We start from the raw sequence: 21567 nt of genomic DNA, 5'->3' as shown, positions 1-21567 counted from the left end.
ATGGGCTTGTTAGTGGAAGTCAAAATGAGACTCTCAGTTAAGCACAGCCCATACATTTGGTGGAAAAAAATTCTATGACGAGTGCCAATGTCAAATTATTGTGGATTTCAAACAATTTTCATTTTCATCAATTCCAGGCGACTGGAGAGTAGAAGCTTTCAGATCTCCTGGAGTAATTAATTCCACTCACTAGTTGTCTTGCTTTGATACAGTAAAAATTGTATCGATGTAGAAAGAAAATGTTGCTGTTAACCACTTGCAAGTGTGGAGGGTTTTTATATATGGCAATTAATGCTGGGAGGGTTGTTTGGGAAGTTTTGTTTCTTTTTTTAGAGCTGAAAAATTACTATGTTTTTAACTCTGGAAGACAGCTTGAAAATACCATACCTTAAATTGCAATATATTTTTTATTAATTATTTATTGATACGATGGCAGTGGCCAGAAAGTGTAAGGTACTCCCCAAACACAGAGGAATAGACAGTACTATTAACTTCTGGGAGTTGGAGATACCCTGCAATACCAAGAATTAATTTGGGGTCCTATGGAAATTTGTGATTCACAGCCCCAACCACAGAACATCTGTCTGCTTTTAATCTCAAAGTACCCAAAGGTGCACATTTCACTTCTGACATGACAACAGAGTTAATAGAACTATGCAAACATTAGTGAGCAGCTGGACATGTGTCAAGTGGTAATTGCTACAAAAAGTTAACAAGTTTTATTTATAACTATGAGGCTGAATGGGAAAGTAGTTGAAAACCTGAAGATAATGATCTATGGATACTACTCTACTTTAATGGAGAATATTAAAATGAAGCCATGATTAACTGAATTGATGTCCCAGAAAACAAGATGAGATTCAGATACGCGGATTTGATAATGGTCCTGAGGGTATGGACATTTGAACTCAGTTTCATTTATTGTCTTCACCTTGCACGCATAACTCCTACAGCTGTCAGTGGGCTGCGTCCTTTCCTCCCCCCACCCCCACCCCCGCCTCCTTGCGGGCTAGCAGATTCAGATTGTGGAGCCAGCCAGAGGAGAAGTTTTCAGGTCTACACACTGCTCAAATGTATTTGAGCAGTGTGTAGACCTGAAAACTTCTCCTCTGGCTGGCTCCACAAATGCAGCTCTTTGGAGCTAAAAGGAAAGATTCTTAGAGGAATTCCACAGACCTCATGAAAAGCAGGTAAGTGTCAATTCTTAAAAAAAAATTTTTTTAAATCTATTTTTGTTTCTGTAGTGGCTAAGGCCTTGGCAACTTCAGAAATAAAACGGTCAATGGAAAGGTGGCATTGAGCCCATAGGAAAGGTTTGCATTCCTTAATATTAGTTTTATTTTCTCCCGGTTTTTCCTTGCTACACTACTTACAGTACTTTAAAGGGCAAGCCCGGTCCTGCACACCCTGGACAGGAAACCCAGTAAGAACATAAGAACGGCCATACTGGGTCAGACCAAGGTCCATCTAGCCCAGTGTCCTGTCTTCTGACAGAGGCCAATGCCAGGTGCCCCTGACTCAATGAACAGAACAGGTAATCATCAAGTGAACCATCCCCAGTCACCCATTCCCAACCTCTGGCAAACAGAGGCTAGGGACCCAATCCCTGCCCATCCTGGCTAATAGCCATTAATGGACCTATCCTCCATGAATTTATCTAGTTCTTTTTTGAACCCTGTTATAGTCTTGACCTTCACAACGTCCTCTGGCAAGGAGTTCCACAGGTTGACTGTGCATTGTGTGAAAAAATACTTCCTTTTGTTTGTTTTAAATCTGCTGCTTATTAATTTCATTTGGTGACCCCTAGTTCGTGTGTTATGAGAAGGGGTAAATAACACTTCCTTATTTACTTTCTCCATACCAGTCATGATTTTATAGACCTCTACCATATTCCCCCTTATTCAGCTCTTTTCCAAGCTAAAAAGTCCCACTCTTATTAATCTCTCCTCATATGGCAGCCGTTCCATACCCCTAATCATTTTTGTTGCCCTTTTCGGAACCTTTTCCAAGTCCAATACATCTTTTTTGAGATGGGACGACCACATCTGCATGTAGTATTCAAGATGTGGGCGTACCATGGATTTATATAGAGGCAATATGATATTTTCTATCTTATTACCTATCCCCTTCTTAATGATTTCCAACATTCTATTCACTTTTTGACTGCCGCTGCACATTGAGTGGATGTTTTCAGAGAACTATCCATAGTGACTTCAAGATCTCTTTCTTGAGTGGTAACAGATAATTTAGACCCCATCATTTTATATGGGATTGTGTTTTCCAATGTGCATTACTTTGCATTTATCAACATTAAATTTTATCTGCCATTTTGTTGCCCAGTCACCCAGTTTTGAGAGATCTTTTTGTAGTTCGTTGCAGTCTGCCTGGGACTTAACTGTCTTGAGTAGTTTTGTATCATTTGCAAATTTTGCCACCTCATTGTTTACCCCTTTTTCCAGATCATTTATGAATATGCTGAATAGGACTAGGCCCAGAACAGACCCCTGGGGGACACCACTATTGACCTCTCTCCATTCTAAAAGCCAATCATTTATTCCTACCCTTTGTTTCCTATCTTTTAACCAGTTATTGATCCATGAGAAGACCTTTCCCCTTATCCCATGACTGCTTAGTTTGCTTAAGAGCCTTTGGTGAGGGTCCTTGTCAAAGGCTTTCTGAAAATCCAAATATCCACTGGATCCCCCTTGTCCACATGCTGGTTGATCCCCTCAAAGAATTCTAGTAGATTGGTGAGGCATGATTTCCCTTTACAAAAACCATGTTGACTCTTCCCCAACAAATCATGTTCATCTACATGTCTGACAATTTTGTTCTTTACTATAGTTTCAACCAGTTTGCCTGGTACTGAAGCCTGTAATTGCCAGGGTCATCTCTGGAGCCCTTTTTAAAAATTGGCGTCACATTAGCTATCCTCCAGTCATTTGGTAAAGAAGCTGATTTAAATGATAGGTTACAGACTACAGTTAGTAGTCCTACAATTTCACATTTGAGTTCCTTTAGAACTGGGGTGAATACCATGTGGCCCTGGTGACTTATTACTGTTTAGTTGATCAGTTTGTTCCAAAACCACCTCTAATGATACCTCGATCTGGGACAGTTCCTCAGATTTGTCACCTATAAAGAATGGCTCAAGTTTGGGAATCTCAACCATGAAGACCGACAGAATTCATTTAGTTTCTCCGCAATGACTTTATCGTCTTTAAGTGCTCCTTTTGTATCTTGATTGTCCAGGGGCCCCACAGGTTGTTTAGCAGGCTTCCTGCTTCTGATGTACTTAAAAAAAATTGCTATTACTTTTTGAGTCTTTGGCTAACTGTTCTTCAAATTCTTTTTTGGCCTTCCTAATTATATTTTTATACTTCATTTGCCAGAGTTTATGCTCCTTTCTATGTTCCTCACTCAGATTTAATCTCCACTTTTTAAAGGATGCCTTTTTGCCTCTCACTGCTTCTCTTACTTTGTTGTTTAGCCACAGTGGCACTTCTTTGGTTCTCTGTTTTTTAAATTTTGGGTATACATTTAAGTTGAGCCTCTATTATGGTGTCTTTAAAAAGTTTCCATGCAGCTTGTAGGGATTTTACTTTTGGTGCTGTACCTTTTAATTTCTGTTTAACTAACCTCCTCATTTTTGTGTCGTTCCCCTTTCTGAAATTAAATGCTACAGTGTTGGGCTGCTGTAGTGTTTTCCCCGCCACAGGGGTGTTACATTTACTTATATTATGGCCACTATTACCATGCGGTCTGGCTATATTCACCTCTTGGACCTGATCCTGTGCTCCACTTAGGACTAAATCAAGAATTGCCTCTCTTCTTGTGGGTTCCAGGACTAACTGCTCCAAGGACCAGTCATTTAAGGTGTCAAGAAACTTTATCTTTGCATCCTGGCCTGAGGTGACATGCCCAGTCAATATGGGGATAGATGAAATCCCCCATTATTATTTTTTTTATTTTAATAGCCTCTGTAATCTCCCTGAGTATTTCACAGTCAGGTGGTCAGTAAAATATCCCTACTGCTATATTCTTATTATTCAAGCACGGAATTACTATCCATAGATATTCTGCGGTACAGTTTGGTTAATTTAAGATTTTTACTTCATTTGATTCTATGCTTTCTCTCCCATATAGTGCCACTCCCCCGCCAGCACGACCTGTTCTGTCCTTCCAATATATTGTGTGTCCTGGAGAATCAGCTCCATAGATTGTACAGTACTCTGGAATCCTTTGGCTTGAAATAAACTCCAAAAATAAGCTATAATTATTATTATTCACACAGTTAAGTTAAGCTGTTTCCACAGATTTTATATCTGCAAATCCAGATATCCATTCATAAGGAGAATGTTGTGGATGGTTACACACTTGCATGAGTTGGATTTAGAGCAATGTACATGCACGAAAGTCAAATGTGGATATAAGAATTCTTCCTCTTTTTTATTTTTTTAAGTTTGACAAAAGTTTGGATTATTTCCAGGTAAGCACACAAGTGCAATGGCTCCTAACAGTTTACTATGTTTACTCAAATCTCCACACAAACTTTTTGCCTTGCTCTCAGAACTCAAAATACCAACAGTGCTATGAACCAGCTGTGAGCTAGAAAAACATTTGGGCATTGGTTTCCACATGAACACATCAAAACACACCCACTTTTCTTCTAAAATTCCTATTTACTGTAGGGCCTGAATACTCTCATTTATTTAACTAGCTGTACAGCATGTAAGAATGCTGGAAACAAAACTGGATGTTTTATTCCAGGGCCTACAAAATGTTTCCACATTAATAGCTCTTAGATCATGATGCTACTACTTGTGATCTGGGAGCAGACTAAAATGTCTGGGTGTATTTGTGCATGCACCATGTTCTGCTGTCTGTGAAACGGACTGATTGTTTATTTACTAACTGAAAACAAGATACTACATTCCGAAAAATAATTGTGCTTTTGCAGCCAGTTGTATTATGACAGAAAACATAACCCACGGCTGGCCAAATCCAAGTAGTTCCACCTAAGTCAATGTGATTATTCACATGAGGAGGGAAAGCACTAAATGTCAGTCTTTTAATGACTTCTCCCCATCCTCCCCATTTAGTGTGAAAAGAAAGAAGGCCGCTGAAAGGAGGCAGAGCAAGCAGATTTTGGAAAATGCAAAGCCAAGATACTAACACGCCTGCAAAAAGCTACAGGCTCGGGAGCTTTCCCAGAAGGGGTTACTTTTGGATGTCCTCTCTAATAGATTCATCAGGTTTGAGTCACGGGGCTAAGAACTGGAGGAACATTTTTTCTTTGTGTTATTTTCTTCACAAGCACCAGGGGTCACCCAATGAAATTAATAGGCAGCAGTTTTAAAACAAAAGGAAGTACTTCTTTACAAAATGCACAGTCAACCTGTGGAACTCATTGCCAGGGGATGTTGTGAAGGCCAAAACTGTAACAGGTTCAAAAAAGAATTAAATAAGTTCCTGGAAAATAAGTCCATCAACAGCTATTAACTAAGATAACAAATAAAAATATACAAAATGGGTTAATGTTCACATTATGTTACCATAGATGTGAAATACAATACAAAATGCACTGTGAACAGCAGCCAGTGCCAACATGTCTGGTTTGTTTACTCTAGGTATTGTGATATCTGCATTAGAAAGTGAGCAAAAGAAATTCCAGTTGTTGTGTGAAATTGCAGCTGTTGTGTCAAATCTAAATGCTTGAAGTTGTTTTTATGAAATAATCTAGCCACACCTCCCTTTAGCCATGCACAGTATTTGAGAGTAAATTCCCAATGTGCAATCCTGGCTGGGATCTTGTTTCAGTGTTACTTGTAGTAAATATGATTAAAACACCAATTCTGAAATTTCAGTTGTAAAACACACACACACACACACACACACGCAGCACTGTTGATTCCCATGATAATATTACACAACAGGGCTAGATTAAACCATATAGCAACAAAAGTTAACAGACTGCTTAATAAGATCAACCTTGTTGCCTGAATCTGTGGTAAACAATGATGCAAAAACATCTCATCCAGTAATTCGCTATGACCGCCTGAATAAAGCCCTACACAGTCTGTATATGAAACCACATACTCTGCCACTGCAAAACAAAGCATCATTGTAATATTTACTAATCAAGCTACTTATATCCAGCATATCTGAACGACTATTGAACACTATGATTTTCTAAGATTTTTACCTATTTTAAAATATTAACCACTGTGTGTGAGCCAGTCTCACTGCGAGTGAGCTCTCTCCATTATACCAACTGTAAGCGCCCAATTTCCCTGCTTCTTCGCTATGCTTTAAGAGAACAGAATTAAAGAAGCAGGGTAGCCAAATGATTGCAGTTTTTATATATGCCTGGCTCCATTTGCACTGCCTCTCTTAAAGTCTGCTTCAACAAATCCTATATTGGACTATCATACAACACATACCTATTTACCAGCTGTCAAAGTAAATTTAGAGTCCAGAAGGGCATATTAGAAAGCACACAACAGACGTTGCTAAACACAGATATACACTAGCTTAGAATTTTGCCAGCAAGCTATTAATCAACCCTAATGAACTGCTGTTTTCTATTTAGAACATTATTAGTTTCTTATGGTTTGTTGATATTTGAGCCACGACACCATCATGTGGCTAGAAAAAGTGTCGCCTTTAAGTACACATTAACAAATAATGTAGTGGGGCCTGTACGTATATACACTGATTCCCTCTACTGGAGTAAACAGATGTCAGCCCTAATACTATGAAGAGCTAGTGGCGATTTTCCAACAGAGCCAATGGTAGTAGAGGTTTGTAATTTGGTGCAAAAGCCATGAGTCCACTTGTCACCCAATCTATGCAGGCACTGAATGTCTGAGGTCTTTGTTTCCTACTTCAGTACTTCATTATCTGGCAGACCGTACCATGCATTCTTTATAAGATCATTTATAATATGTTGTTATGGAATGGTACCATTGAATTATTGCTTTAAAAGTTAATTGAAAATTGTTGTAGAGAATGCTGCTGTGGCTAATTAGGTACTTCAGTAGTTTCCTGATACTCCCACAAGTCCCTGTGCACTGTAGTTGGTTTATGCATTAAGAATTAATAAACTGAGCTTTTTAAAATAATGATATGAAGTACTGTATACTGTTTGCCTTTACATCAGTTTAATAGCATTGCATGTTATGGGTGAAATGTTACTCATTTAGGCTCAACAAATGGTATATGCAAGATTTGTGAAGATGTGGGGAAAAAAAACAGTTAACAAAAATGGCAAGATGGCAGTTAGTGATCAAGTGATGTTAATGAGATCTGTGTGGGTGCAGAGGGTCTGCCCCTATAGAACTCATTGCAAGATCAAGGCCCAGTTCAGTAGTGTAATATTTAAATTATTTACAAAATAAAGGTAGCATAATGCACAATATTTGCTAAAAAATTCTCAGATCTTAAATTGGATTACAGTAGTAGCTCTTCTTCCACACTACTAAACTTTACATCATTTATTTGTCCATCTATAAATAATAGTCAGGTGCAGACAGACACAAAATGGTTCAATGTCAAGCTAATTCTGTCAAACAGTGAAAACTAGCTTTTCCCCTCCTCTTAATTTTTTAAGCAAGCAATTTACATAATGCAGTACATATCAAGGTTAAGTTTTCCTTACAACACTGAGCTCCCTCCAATTGCTGTAAATTTACTCAAAAGCACTTTCTCCTAAGCCTCTTGATGCAAGCTCCCAGAATGCAGTGCTTTTAAAAGATCTAACTGGCTGCCACTGCAGATGGAACAGCAAAGTATATGGGTAAATTTTTAATAATAATTAAAGCTGTTTACCCCCTTCCTATGACAACGTTGCCTCACCTAAAACAACACGGAGTGGTGACCACCAGGACCTAACCACATCAGCCACACCATCAGGGGCTCATTCACCTGCACATCTACTAATGTGATATATGCCATCATGTGCCAGTAATGCCCCTCTGCCATGTACATTGGCCAAACTAGACAGTCTCTACGTAAAAGAATAAATAGACACAAATCAGACATCAGGAATGGTAACATACAAAAGCCAGTAGAAGAACATCTCAGTCTCCCTGAACATTCAATAATAGATTTAAAAGTAGCCATCCTTCAATAAAAAAAACTTCAAAAACAGACTTTAAAGAGAAACTGCAGAACTACAATTCATTTGCAAACTTAACAACATTAATTTGGGCTTGAATAGGGACTGGGAGTGGCTGGCTCACTACAAAAGCATTTTTCCCTCTCTTGGTATTGACACCTCCTCATCAGTTATTGGGAGTGGACCACATCCACCCTGACTGAGTTGGCCTTGTCAGCACTAGTTCTCCACTTGTAAGGTAACTCCGTTCTCTTCATGTGCTAGTATATCTATGCCTGTATCTGTAATTTTCACTCCATGCATCTGAAGAAGTGGGATTTTTACCCACGAAAGCTTATGCCCAAATAAATCTGTTAGTCTTTAAGGTGCCACTGGACTCCTCATTGTTTTTGTGGATACAGACTGACACAGCTCGTCCCCCTTCCCCCCCCCCCCGATACTCTGCCTCATCTAGTTTCCCCAGAAAAACATTTTGCAATAATTATTTGTACAAGTCATATAGCAGGAACTAGACATGTCAAAAAAAACCCAACAGTATAGGTTTGTTTTCATTTCTGTACAGGTGCTATATGTAATACATTTTGCAATACATTACATACATAACAGAGTTTACTTTGAATTCAGAGGGCTTGATACTGTGAGATGTTGCCCATCTGCTACTTCAGCTGACTTCAGGATGAGCTGATTCTCTCTCTCTCTGGTATTTTTAAGGTGCCTGCCACATCAGCAGTTACAGGTGCTCAGTTCCTCTCAGGTTCAAGCTTACATTTTGACAAATTTTGGCCAGCATTTTCAAATGTAGGTGCCTAAAATTAGTCTCCTATGTCCATACTTCGCACCTGATTTTCAAAAATGCTGAGCACCCCAGCTGCTCCCAGTGACTCTAGTTGCAGCTGAGGGTATTTGCCATCTCTAAGAGGGCCAGATAGCACTTTCTTTAATAAAACCTGCAGGAATGGTAAGGGAGGAAAATCCCAGGTGAAGTTCCAGGATCTAGCAGGCTTTTTAGGAGGCCAGGGGCCATCTGCACTGAAGTCCCGTAATTCCGTGACAGCTCTATACCATGAGCAGCTCCCTGGGCTCCCTGGCATCATGGCTTCAGAAACTCCTCCTAGGCATTGCTGCCCTCAGATATCACCCTGCCACCGATGGGACTCCACATGCAAAGTAATACAGCCTGAGGACACAGTCCCTTTCCTGGGGACCCAGGGGCTGATGTTTCTTCAGCCATACACCCACCCAAGCTGGGGTTGTCTACCCTCTGAAACTCCCTCCACACAGATCTCAACCCCACAGAGAGCTCTCTGGGAGGCTTTGGAAGGCAGGCATGCGGCCGTGGAGAATGCTGATCCCCCTCCAAGCTGTGCAGAAGAGTAGCAAAATCTGGCCCAGGCTCAGGCCCTTAAGCCTTATTTCACTGTATTGTCTTACATTAATCATATGTTTGCAATATGCTGTGTCATCCACATCTCAGTCACAAGGCAAAAGTGAATGACAGCAAATCACACACCCAACTAACTATGTTATGCATAAACAAGGAGCAGGCAATGCTTTCTTGGGGTAGGTGCTGGGTACTTAACACTGTGTCTATGCCCTCGTAAAAATCAGACCAAATAGGTTTCCAGCTTCATCCATGTGGCCAGATTTCCAAAGTTCCCACACTAAAATTCTTCTGAAATTAAAGACATCATGGGATACCACTGAGATTTTTAACATGCTACCTTTTATACTGCTACCACAGGAAGCCAGAACTGTATATTAAGGCAGTTAATATACTGTAATTTAGCTGATCACTGAATAGTAATCCCACAAGGCCGGCAAGAACATCGAGTTAGCGCAGATTTTACAAAATTCCTTTTGACATGAAATGATACAGTGTTTGCAATAACACACTACGGAAAGGGTTATACACAGAGTTTCCTTAGAACTCCTTCTGAGCTTGCTTATCGGATGTTCCCCCGTATTCTTCTTCAGGAGAGAAGCATTTCCTGGACAGTCTGTCTCTTTCCGCCTATCAACTCAAAGAATAAAATCATGCCTACCGCAGAATGAAAGTGTTAATAATCATTAATCTTCAACATACACATCTCTGTTGTAAAGCAACTGGCTAATTAGCCCTGTGGTGTACCCTAATAACTTTCAACCACTCAGACTGAAGGCCACTAGGATGGTTTCAACTGGTAAAGCAAGTCTGTTTTAAAGACATTTCAGGTTGTACCATGTCAGCTTGTATCCCAACTATCACTCATTACGTAAGGCTCTATTCACCATTAAAGAGCCATGGCCTTTTACCTGGAGCCCTTGCCTTCATGCCCAGGCCAAACAATTGCATGGAGATGGGTCACTGTTGTGAGAATTTATGCCAGAGGAAGCTAATCAGGACTGCACATTTCAGGGGTCTATTCTGGCTATGCTCACACATGTCCTCTCTCTTTTGCAATATGGCTTGCTTACATTTCCTTCTTAGAAATGCAGTGTAAATTTTCAGAAATGTGTCATTTAAATGTACATATTTAAAGGCGGCAGATGCTGACATAAGTGATTTGCATGAAGAAGGAAGAACCAGCCCAAAAATATAAAATTTACATATTTCAGAACTGAGGAAACAAACAAAAAAATGGGGGGCAGTTGTCTAGTTAAACCTGACCTGATCAGTTTTACCATATGTACCACCTTTCTTCATAGTTTGTGCTCTCCAGTTCAAGAGAGAGAAATGGCTGTCATTAAAACAATTATAAGGTTAAGGAGAAAATGTAGAATAGCATGAAAGAGCATCTGCAACTACAAATGCACAAAGTGGGAATGAAATGAGCACAGAATTCACTCCTTCTTTTGGACAGGGGAACCATTTTTGACCTTTGCAATTTACTGAGCAACTAAAAAGCAATGCAAAAATCACTAAGTGAAATCCTGGCCCTATGGAAATTAGGGGAGGGATAGCTCAGTGGTTTGAGCATTAGTCTGCTAAACCCAGGGCTGTAAGTTCAATCTTTGAGGGGGCCACTTAGGAATCTGGGGTAAAAATCAGTACTTGGTCCTGCTAGTGAATGAGGGGGGCTAGACTTCATAACCTTTCAGGGTCCCTTTCTCAGTCCTATGAGATAGGTATATATCCATATATTTTATTATTAATTGGAGTTCTAACATTGACTTCAACAGCAGTGGTGAAAGTAAGCCAGTATGGTCAGGTACGCCATACCATTAAGACATTTATTGCCGATATGCTGTATCAGAAAGACACATTTTCAAGAATGAATTGTAGAGCCCTGTGTGGATACAAATTTATACCTGCTAGTGTGGATATCCGCAGATAGAAATCGGCATCCGCTGAACTGCAGGGCTCTCCCAGGAACCACAGCAGCGAAAGGAGCAGAACATGAGGCCGCTGCTCCCAGGAGCCAGCGCCCCACACCAGCAGCTCCTCCAGCACAGCTGTACCGCCCCCACCGCCCCATGGTGGGGCTGTATAGACCCCAGACAGGAGATGCAGCTCCATGGAAGGGCTGGGGGCAGCATTTACAGCTGCAAGCATGCTAGGTTAACATTCCCCAGGTCCTAAAATTGTCAGTAACTTAGTAGACGAGTAGGGTTCTCCAACAGAAGGTGGACAAGAAAATGAAATAATACTCCATGCTTATGTAACACTCTGGTGACTGGGAGTTGCAAGTCTCCCTCTGTGCCAATACACAGAGAATAGGAGCTACAGAGCGTTAGCAGCTTACGCTTTTAGCTCTGAAAATCTCTGGTGTGTCGGCCAAGTGGGCAGATAGAGATGGAATCCTGGACATCTTTGAGTCAGAGACGCAGGTAATGTTGCGAGCATGGACATGCATGTAAACCCTGCTTTTAAAGACTAACCTAAGGGCCTTAAAATACTGTATTCCAGTTGGCCAATAAAAGCTGTCTTCTTTTGAAAAGGCTGCCCTGGGTCCTGTGTCACTGAATAGGACAGTCTAACTCATTTGGAACTGCTGGAGGAACCACAGTGAGAAACAGAGATGCTGAATCCAAAGACCCAGTCTTGAAGTAGTGGAGCTGCAGGGTCTTCCTTGCAAAAGTGGAGGTCTAGGGCCAGGTCTAGAAGTATCCTCCTAGAGAGGCTGTGTAAAGGTCAGAGGCCTAGCACGCCCAGAGGATCAATGGCAGCTGGTGGTAGCAGTGGGACGCTGTCTGCAATTATAGTATTTTGCAAAAAGCGACTGCAACAGTAAAAACAAGCTTAGTCAAAACCTACTGTACAGAGAAAGTGGTTTATGTTCTGAGTAGACAGAAGGAAAGGACAGATAAGGAAAATGACATATAATCAACTCCTTAAGAGGCAGACAACGGAGCTGTGCAAAGGGAGAGTTAAACTGTAAAAGTGAACCAAGGCAGAACTGTTTGACCTACTACATGAGGACGACCAGGTAAAGAATTAAAGTCTAGACCCCGACAAGGTTCCCAGAGGATTGGGCTGGGGGGATAAAGACAGATACAAACAGAGTCAAATCAGGACAATCACAGTATCTGCAGCAGCTGAAACAATCGCAGGGTGTCCCTCAAGACCAAGTTCCCCAACCTAACAGCTAGAGTGGCAAAAATTGCAGCTCGAAAAAAAAGGAACAGGAACTGGAATGTCAGAAGCTGACTGATCAGGAAAAGACAAAACCGAGTGAGCCAAACATGAGAAACAGCCGTGAAAGCAATTTGGAAACTGAGAACCTGAGGAGCAAGAGATCACATGCGAATGGTAAGCTGGGAGAAACTATGGGATGCCAAGATCACAGAAAACATAGATGCTAAATTATTGCCCCAGTTTAAAGGGGGGTATTGATGTCTACCCCACTGCCTTTCAGAAAGCTTGCCATTTAAATCAGGTTCTCCCTGTGGATAGATTCCAAGGTCTCACTCCCTTTCTGAGGCCCAGAGTATAGAGATGTGTATAATCAAATGGATGGAACTGAATCCGGGAGTGAGCTTTTTGAAAAAGCCTTATTGCTTAAATTTGAACTGATGCCTGAGGCTTACAGAAGACGGTTTTGGGGCATGCAAAAGAATATGGGGGTGACATATATGGAGGCTGCAACCCAGATGGGGGAGCACCTCTGCAAATGGGGAAAAGGTACAGGAGTTACTATCCTGGATGCTTGTCTGATTGGTGGGGTTCGAACAACTTTGGAGGTGTGGCCCCGTAACCTTAAAACATGGCTAATGCTCCAGAACCCAAGGGTTGCATTGTGCAGCCCGACTGGCAGGTGAATTTATGGATAGTAGACCTAGTTCAGATAAGAAAACCCAAAATGGGACTGGCCCAAATTGAGGTCCCATAAAGGGGTTTCTCAGAAATGGGATTTGGGTAAACCCAAAGTGGAGGTATTGGTCAACTCAAGCAAACCACCAATCAGAGATCCCAAGGACCCAAGACATTATGTCTGTAATAGGCCTGGGCATAAGTGGGCAGAGTGCCTGAGGCTCAGTTTCCGGGGGTCTGGCTATGGCCAGAAAGGATTAACCTAGTGAAAAAACAACTGGAGGGAATGTCAGCTCCTCAAGTCTTTGGTCCTAACAGTATAATGGAGGATCCAGAGGAAGAGGGAGAGGAGATACAATGTTCAGACTGCTGAGGTTAACCCTTAGGTTCTGGAGTACCAAATTCACAGGGTTTCCTCAGGTCAAGAAGTGGGTGTGGGCAGGAGGCTTAGTGGGGTCAGGGCATAGAGGTGAATGGACAAAGGTCCAGGACTTGCAGGACACGAGTGCTGAGGTAACTCTGGTTCTCCCTGACATAGCGGACCCCAATAAGTTTGTACCCAATGAGTATCTAACCCTGAGGGGGTATTTGGATCCCCAATTAAGGTGCCTGTCCCAAAGATATACTTGAAATGAGGTACCAAGAAGGGGCACAAAGAGGTTGGGGTGCATGACCAGTTACCTATGGAGGTGATGATGGGAAATGATTTGGCTGACTGGCCTGGCAGAGACCAAAGCACCTTGATTCTTACCAGGAGCCAGAGAACATCACCTCGTCCTTACCTAGGGTCACAGACCAGCATGCATGGGGCTAGAAAGCTGCTGCTTTTGGCTTGGGAGAACGCACTCCCTGGGGCAGAGCTGGACAGAGCTGGGACGGAGACTCCATCCAGAAGTAGGGAAACCGAGGCACATCTTAGAAGTGCTGTGACTCAAATTCCAGCTGGGGAGGATGGACGGGTTACTCTCCCTGCCCCAGAAGCAGTTTCAAACAGAATATCAGAGTGAGTCCTCCTCAGAGAAGCTAAGAACGATAGCTAGCTCTGGCAGTATAAACCTCATACAAAGGTCTGCAGGAAAGATTCCTGTGGGAGAAGGGATACCTTTACAGGGATTGGGTTCCCTCCATGGAAACTGAATTTTGGGGGCTAAGGATGGAGTTGCAGGTCCTCCTGGGAGTAGCGGAGCTGCAGGACTCTTCGTTGCACAAAGTGGCGGGCCTAGCACTACATGGGTATACTGCCAGAGACTGTGTAAAGGTAAAAGGCCTTGTGGATCCATGAAAGCTGGAATTTCGTTAAAAAAATTATTGCAACAGCAAGCAAAAGAAGTCCCCCAAAAAATCAGTGGGTGCCTGACAACCTTGTTATCTTGAAATGCCTCATCTCTCCCTCTGAAAAAAGGATCCGGGATATAAATTACTCTTAGCCCCAGGAGAGGCTCCCATTCTTCATTTATAGCATGTAGCAATTCAAGCTATTTCCAGAGCAGTGCATGGCTACCACTATACTGCTAATGAACCTGCACCACTCTGCATTAGGCATTTGACATAAGCCAAAACGCATGCAACAATATGTTCCTCTGCAGAGGTGGAAAGAGTGCCCAGATTATCTCCACGTGTTCCAATGCTCTCTTTTTGGATCCCTTCTTACCATCTTTCCTTGGACAATACTCATGGAAGTAAAAATGTAATTGATCATCAATAGAACATGAAAGACATCAACAGGCGTTTAGCCAAAGTGAGGGCAGCGGGATTAGGCCTCTCTAGATTTTGCCACTCTACAAAAGGTGCAAGTCTTGGTCTTATGCAATTGTGTGGGAGGCTGATCATATGCCGTGTTTTCTTGCTTTACAAGCCAAGTTTTCTTGCTTTACATCTCCTCCTTGTTACACTGTATTTAAGTGTTAATCCAGCAGGATAGGGATGTCAGTTTTTGATACATACTTTGTATAGGTTTTAGGTGTTTTCTCTTCCAGAAAACTAGACTGTGCTGACCCGTGAATTGGAGCAAATGACATTTTGGAATACGATTTAGGACAAAGTTGCTAGTAAACTGGGAAGAAGCTCAGGATCAGAAAACAGGGAAGACTTCTGGGTCCAGGTTCTTTTCTTTGGTTAATTTTAAGGAATGGTGGGGGACTGCTGTTGCCTTTCCCCCTCATATGAGTCTCCCCTGAGTCTCGCCCTGGTTGTGTTGTAATGGCTGACAGATGCAGATCAATATCTTACTGTACTGTAATTTCTTCCAGTTTATTTTATGCTATTGCATACTGAATGTGAGTATCATCAGTGTCAGATTTTCACAACTAAATGTGCAAAAATGTATATGTCATTACTTCGTTTGCACATGTACACACCCATAACTATTTGAATGCACAATTACCTGATTCACAAGTACATCTCAGTAATTACATGTACAAGCCTGGTGCACAAATGTGAATGCACAATTTTGAATATCTGGCCCTCACTCACTTGCCCAGCATCAGACAGTAGGTAGCTAGCAGAACTGGGAATGAAACCCTAAAATCTTGACACCTCATCTATGCCTTGTCTAGCTATTCTAACGACAAGTGAGTTAGACTAAGAATGCCTGATGTTGCCTGTCCTCGGTCCTACTCACTGAGCTGTAGCAGTAGGGATTCTTTGTGAAAATTAGACTTTAGACATCATAAAAGATAAATGGTGCATGAATGTCTGATGCAGAATGGTTATAATCATCATTTGTATCCTATTACTCCGTAATACATGCAAGTAATGTTTAATTTTCCACAATGATTACATTTCCAGTTCACAGGAGTCTTCTTCTTAGCGTATGCACAACATGCCTCAGGCAGCATATGACGAGATTCATTACCGAATTTGGACCACTGCTTGGATCATTAGCTTCCCCGGCTCAGGCTGGGTACTGACGGGGAGCGCGAATTGAGCACTGATCAACGTCCCCCTTCATAGGAGTGAAAACATGAAAGCGCTACATGCTTTTACCCATTTTTTCCCCAGTGACTGGTTTGAGAATGAAATCTCAAAAACCAAAAGTTTCAAACCAACCAACTTATTTTTCTTATCTGTACTTTTTAATCTCTCTACATTTCAGACTCCGTTCTTTGCATTACATGATCTGAACAGCCAGTTCTTGCTATCATTCTCTTGCACGGCATAAGCACATATGTGTACTGCTAGTTGGCATTCCTCTGCATCTTCCTTTTCTTTTCTTCAGAGATCTTGCCTCTGTGGCTAGAAATCTTCTCAAAAGGAAACTTGTTGAGAAGAAATAGAACAAGCCAAATTCTGCCCGTACTTAAACCTATGGCACAAGCATGACTAAAAGTAGTGCAAAACAATTACACAGAGAATGACTAATTAATCCTTCCCATAGAACTACACAATAAAAACTCAAGTTTATTTAAATTAAAGTTAGTACAATTATATCCTCTTATAAGAACACTAGAAACTATTAGAAAAAGATTCAGAGAAGGGCAACTAAAATGATTAGGGGTTTGGAATGGGTCCCATATGAGGAGAGATTAAAGAGGCTAGGACTTTTCAGTTTGGAAAAGACGAGACTAAGGGGGGATATGATAGAGGTATATAAAATCATGAGTGGTGTGGAGAAAGTGAATAAGGAAAAGTTATTTACTTGTTCCCATAATATAAGAACTAGGGGCCATCAAATGAAAGTAATGGGCAGCAGGTTTAAAACAAATAAAAGGAAATTCTTCACACAGCGCACAGTCAACCTGCGGAACTCCTTGCCTGAGGAGGTTGCGAAGGCTAGGACTATAACAGGGTTTAAAAGAGAACAAGATAAACTCATTAATGGCTATTAGCCAGGATGGGTAAGGAATGGTGTCCCTAGCCTCTGATTGTCAGAGGGTGGAGATGGATGGCAGGAGAGATCATTGCCTGTTAGGTTCACTCCCTCTGGGGAGTGGCATTGGCCACTGTCAGCAGACAGGATACTGGGCTGGATGGACCTTTTGTCTGACCCAGTATGGCCATTCTTATGTTCTAACACGCTACACCAGGGGTCGGCAACCTTTCAGAAGTGGTGTGCCGAGTCTTCATTTATTCACTCTAATTTAAGGTTTTGTGTGCCAGTAATACATTTTAATGTTTTTAGAAGATTTCTTTCTATAAGTCTATAATATATAACTAAACTATTGTTGCATGTAAAGTAAATAAGGTTTTTAAAATGTTTAAGAAACTTCATTTAAAATTAAATTAAAATGCAGAGCCCCTCGAACTGGTGGCCAGAACCCGGGCAGTGTGAGTGCCACTGAAAATCAGCTCATGTGTTGCCTTTGGCACACGTGCCATAGGTTGCCTACCCCTGCGCTACACAATCATTTGAACTGTTGCTTTGCCGGGGTAGTTATGAAATACCACTACATCTTGTCTAGTAAATTCACCATATGTGTCTAGTAAATTCACCATAACAGTTTGGACAGCTTTCACATTGCACAAGTCTTGCTGATGGCCTGAAGGGTTTCCCAAACCATCTAAAATGCTTTATCATCCCTGTACTTTTCTTAGGGGGCCTGATTTTTTGAAGTTTGCAAATGCCATTTCATATGCACTCACATGTGCACAACTGTATGCCAAGTTTTGTCTCTGGTTACCATTATTTGTTACAATATTCAAATTGTGTACTGGCTATTTGCATATGTAAATAAATCTGCTTGTGCACTCTCAGTGATTGTACATGCAAACTAGGAATGCAATTGCACATGCACTTTTATCCACAGCTGTGCACAATTTTGAAAATCGGGTTCAGAAAACGAAGGACCAATCTTAAAGGGTAAAAAAAAAGGGGGGGGGAAATGACCTACTATTAGATAATTACCATTTCAAGATATTTTTATAAGCAGGTGGAGTTCTTTAAAAACAGAATTACCACCATACAGGCAGATAATGGCTCCCTGGAGATGTGTGAACTTTTAAGTCTATTGTTCTTTTAACAGATGTTCTTAAAAATGAGGGCAACTGTATTAAAATTAATGTCTCTATAACACATACAAACTGCATGAATATGAGCACTAGCGTTTCTGAATAGTCCATGTGCAGCACATTGTCTGTTACAATGAACAGTGCACCAGCTCTGAATGGTTGTGCTTGAACCGCTAGGCATGTAGTTACAAGTGGAGCTTGTAATATTATGTTAATTTGTTCTAATATTTTAATAGGCAGCCATGTTAGAACACACACTACATTTATTTTGCCTTCATCTCTGAAACCATTGCCGTTTATTGTAGGATGTTCTGTGCAGTCTTACACTAATACCAGCTCTATGTGGCTAACAGTGAATATATTCACAAAATGATAACACAGGCTGATTTGAATTTAAACATCTGCTTGATCAAATAAAACCTTTAGAGTAATGCTCAGAATTGACCCTTTATTCCAAGATTTTCCATTCACTAAACACTAACAAAAAACAGTTTCAATCTACTTTTCCTTTTCCCTTTTATAAAAATTCACCCAGAACCAGAAGCCTGAATTTAAACAGAACTGTCTGTTTTTAGAAATGAGACATGGCTTGTGAAAGTTGCCATTCTCTGGCTAGGCAGTCCCCCTGAGAGTGTAACTGCTGTTTCAGACAAAGTTGTATGGCGTAGTTAGCCATTCAACTTTCAGCCAGGCTCAGTGACTGGGGCATATGAATATTAAAAATTAAATACTCCAACATCGCTTAAGTTTTCTTTCTGAACAGGAACATTTTAGCATTTTATAACAGAAACAACTACCAAGTTACCAATATCATGACGTTTAGGAAATAATGTCATTATACATAAAGTCTTAAAAAGCTCATGAATGGTGCACTCAATACTAATAGGGCCCTTTCAACGTATATATTGCACACATACCTCACATAGAAGGATCCACATTACCTCATACCAAATTCACTGTGTGAGCTATAATCTTACACAAAGTCAGCTGCTCTTCTAACAGCAGATGCTGTGTTACTTATTTAAGCATTCATTGCTGGGTGATGATCTATCTTCTTTTTGACATTAAAGTAGATGCACTACATCTATTTTATAATATTCAGGTGTTCTTGGAAGCAAAACACTTTGCAGATTACATTAGTGTCTGCTTAGTGCAACATGGGGCTTGTCTGAACACAGTTTTTGTACTGTTATATAGTTTAAAAACGGACATATTTAAAGCAATACACTGCCCTAGGATTGTTGCAGTATAAAGGTGCTTATATCAGTATAGTTTATTCTCAAAAGTTTATGGGATTCTAAACTGATATAGTAAGAGCACTTTAAAAAAAAAAAAAAAAACCTCTACATGGACCAGCCCAAAGTTGCATGGAATTGGTAAAGAGAAAATTACACCCGCCCATGTTGGCTGTTTCTACAATATGGAACAAATGCAAAGCTAAAGAAATCCTGTTCAAGAGAGCTGCTTACAAATCCAGCCCAGTTCTGTTCCCTTTGTGCGATTCCTGCTATTGACTTTATTGGGAGTGATATCAGACACATAGTGAGATCAGAAATGGACTGAAAATGCAAAACTGGGAACCAAATTCAGATGTTTGACAGACCTAAAACATGGGAATTTGTCAGATCTGAGGTTCTGGTTCAGGCTCGTGACTTCTATTATCTAGGCACAAAGAAAGTCTCTCTCTGAGTTGCCATAACCACTTCTGACAGCTTCTCCAAACTTTGTACAAAAATGACATGAAAAGCCCAATCCCATTCTCACTGAAGTCTAATGGCAAAACGCGAATTAATGTTAGCAGATTGAGATGTGGCCTGAGTAAAGATACACTTCTCAAAGACAAGACTTGCAGTGAAAGAAACCTCCAGAGAACAGACCAACAGGTTAAATCTGGAGTGGGGAAGGAGATTTTAAGAATAGTTATTCTTTTATGCAACAATTAAAAGATATTTTTAAATGAGCTACAAAAAGATGAGATAAGATTGAAACAAAACAAAAAAAAGAGACAACTTGTTTTCCTGTCAGTGAAACAGACAATTCCTTCCCATCTTCAGAAACAAAACATGCTTCATGATCTTGAAGTGCACTTAACAAAAAAGTCACAGAAAGTTAGCATTTTATAGCCCATCTCAATTTTATGCACTATATATAATCCCTTATACTTGAAGACATTAAGCAATAAAATCATTATATATGATTTTATTTATATATATATAAATAAAAGAGGCTGCTGGCTGAAACTACTAGGACTACTTTATTATCTTAAAAGTCTTAATATTTGCATGGGATACCTAAAGATCAAGTTCTACTTTAACCTCCAACTTCTCCCTATAAATTGGCAGATTATACACATGCATGCAGTATGAATATGGAGATCTGGGGTAAACTCATGTTAGTGCATAGTTTAAAAAAAAACCAAAAGAATCTTATGGGCAGGCAGGATAAAAGTATAACTTGAGTTCCTCTATCTCCCAACAGTTGACCAAGTTTAAACCCGAGAAGTGCTGCTAGTCAGTGCCAAAGTACTGAAACTAGCAAGAGAATTTTCTAGAAATCGGTAGCAGAAATAAATGCAGCAAAATGGGCTCTTCAGCTTCATAACTGTCTGCTGAATCTGCCACCATATATTTTCCATTGGAAATGCTCTGCCTTCAAAGGTATTTTTAAGAAACAGAACTTCTTTAGTTGCATATGATAAATATCCCAAAGAAAAATTGTAATTAGAGTGGGTTATGTCACCACCCAAGTAGGGGGGGGGAGGGAATCTCTCTCGGAGCATATGCAATATTCCCAGGCATTTGATCGCATCATTATTAGCCAAATGGAGAGCTGGTAGCCCTACATCGAAATAAGCCAGTGGACACTCATCAAGGATATGCGACAGTCTGGAGTTGACCACAGCTGCATCGTGGGACATTTGAAAACATCATGTATACAGATTGGCCACACAGTTGCCCTGTCCTATTTGACACCAGTTCAGAGGTGCCTTCGCAGAGGTGCCTTGGCAGATCAAAACCTAGGGGACAGATGGTTGGGTCAGTGATGAGCAAGTGATTAACAACTGTCGTTGCCAACCACTAGTTGTACCAAGCAGATGACCATAAAGGGCATCTAGAAGACAGGTGAGCTGGTAAGTGGCACAAAGCAGGTGAGCTGCTGTTCTCATGGATCTTGGACAGCAGCATGACAGAGGCCTTCTAATGGCGAATATGGCAAGGTACTACATTACTAAGTATTGGCAGCCACGGTGGCAATGGAGTTGCATGCAAAG

At 40.9% G+C, this 21567-nt stretch overlaps 1 protein-coding gene across 3 annotated transcripts in view; it reads right to left on the bottom strand.

The window, feature by feature from the left end:
- Positions 1 to 21567, bottom strand: part of SLC44A5 (solute carrier family 44 member 5) — a 200862-nt gene that overhangs the window by 102900 nt on the left and 76395 nt on the right. The window lies entirely within an intron of this gene.

The sequence above is a fragment of the Mauremys reevesii genome, linkage group 8 (genome assembly GCF_016161935.1).
Source record: "Mauremys reevesii isolate NIE-2019 linkage group 8, ASM1616193v1, whole genome shotgun sequence".
NCBI lineage: Eukaryota > Metazoa > Chordata > Testudines > Geoemydidae > Mauremys > Mauremys reevesii.
The sequence above is the reverse complement of the archived record's forward strand: the minus strand, read 5'-3'. Positions and strand labels throughout refer to the sequence as shown.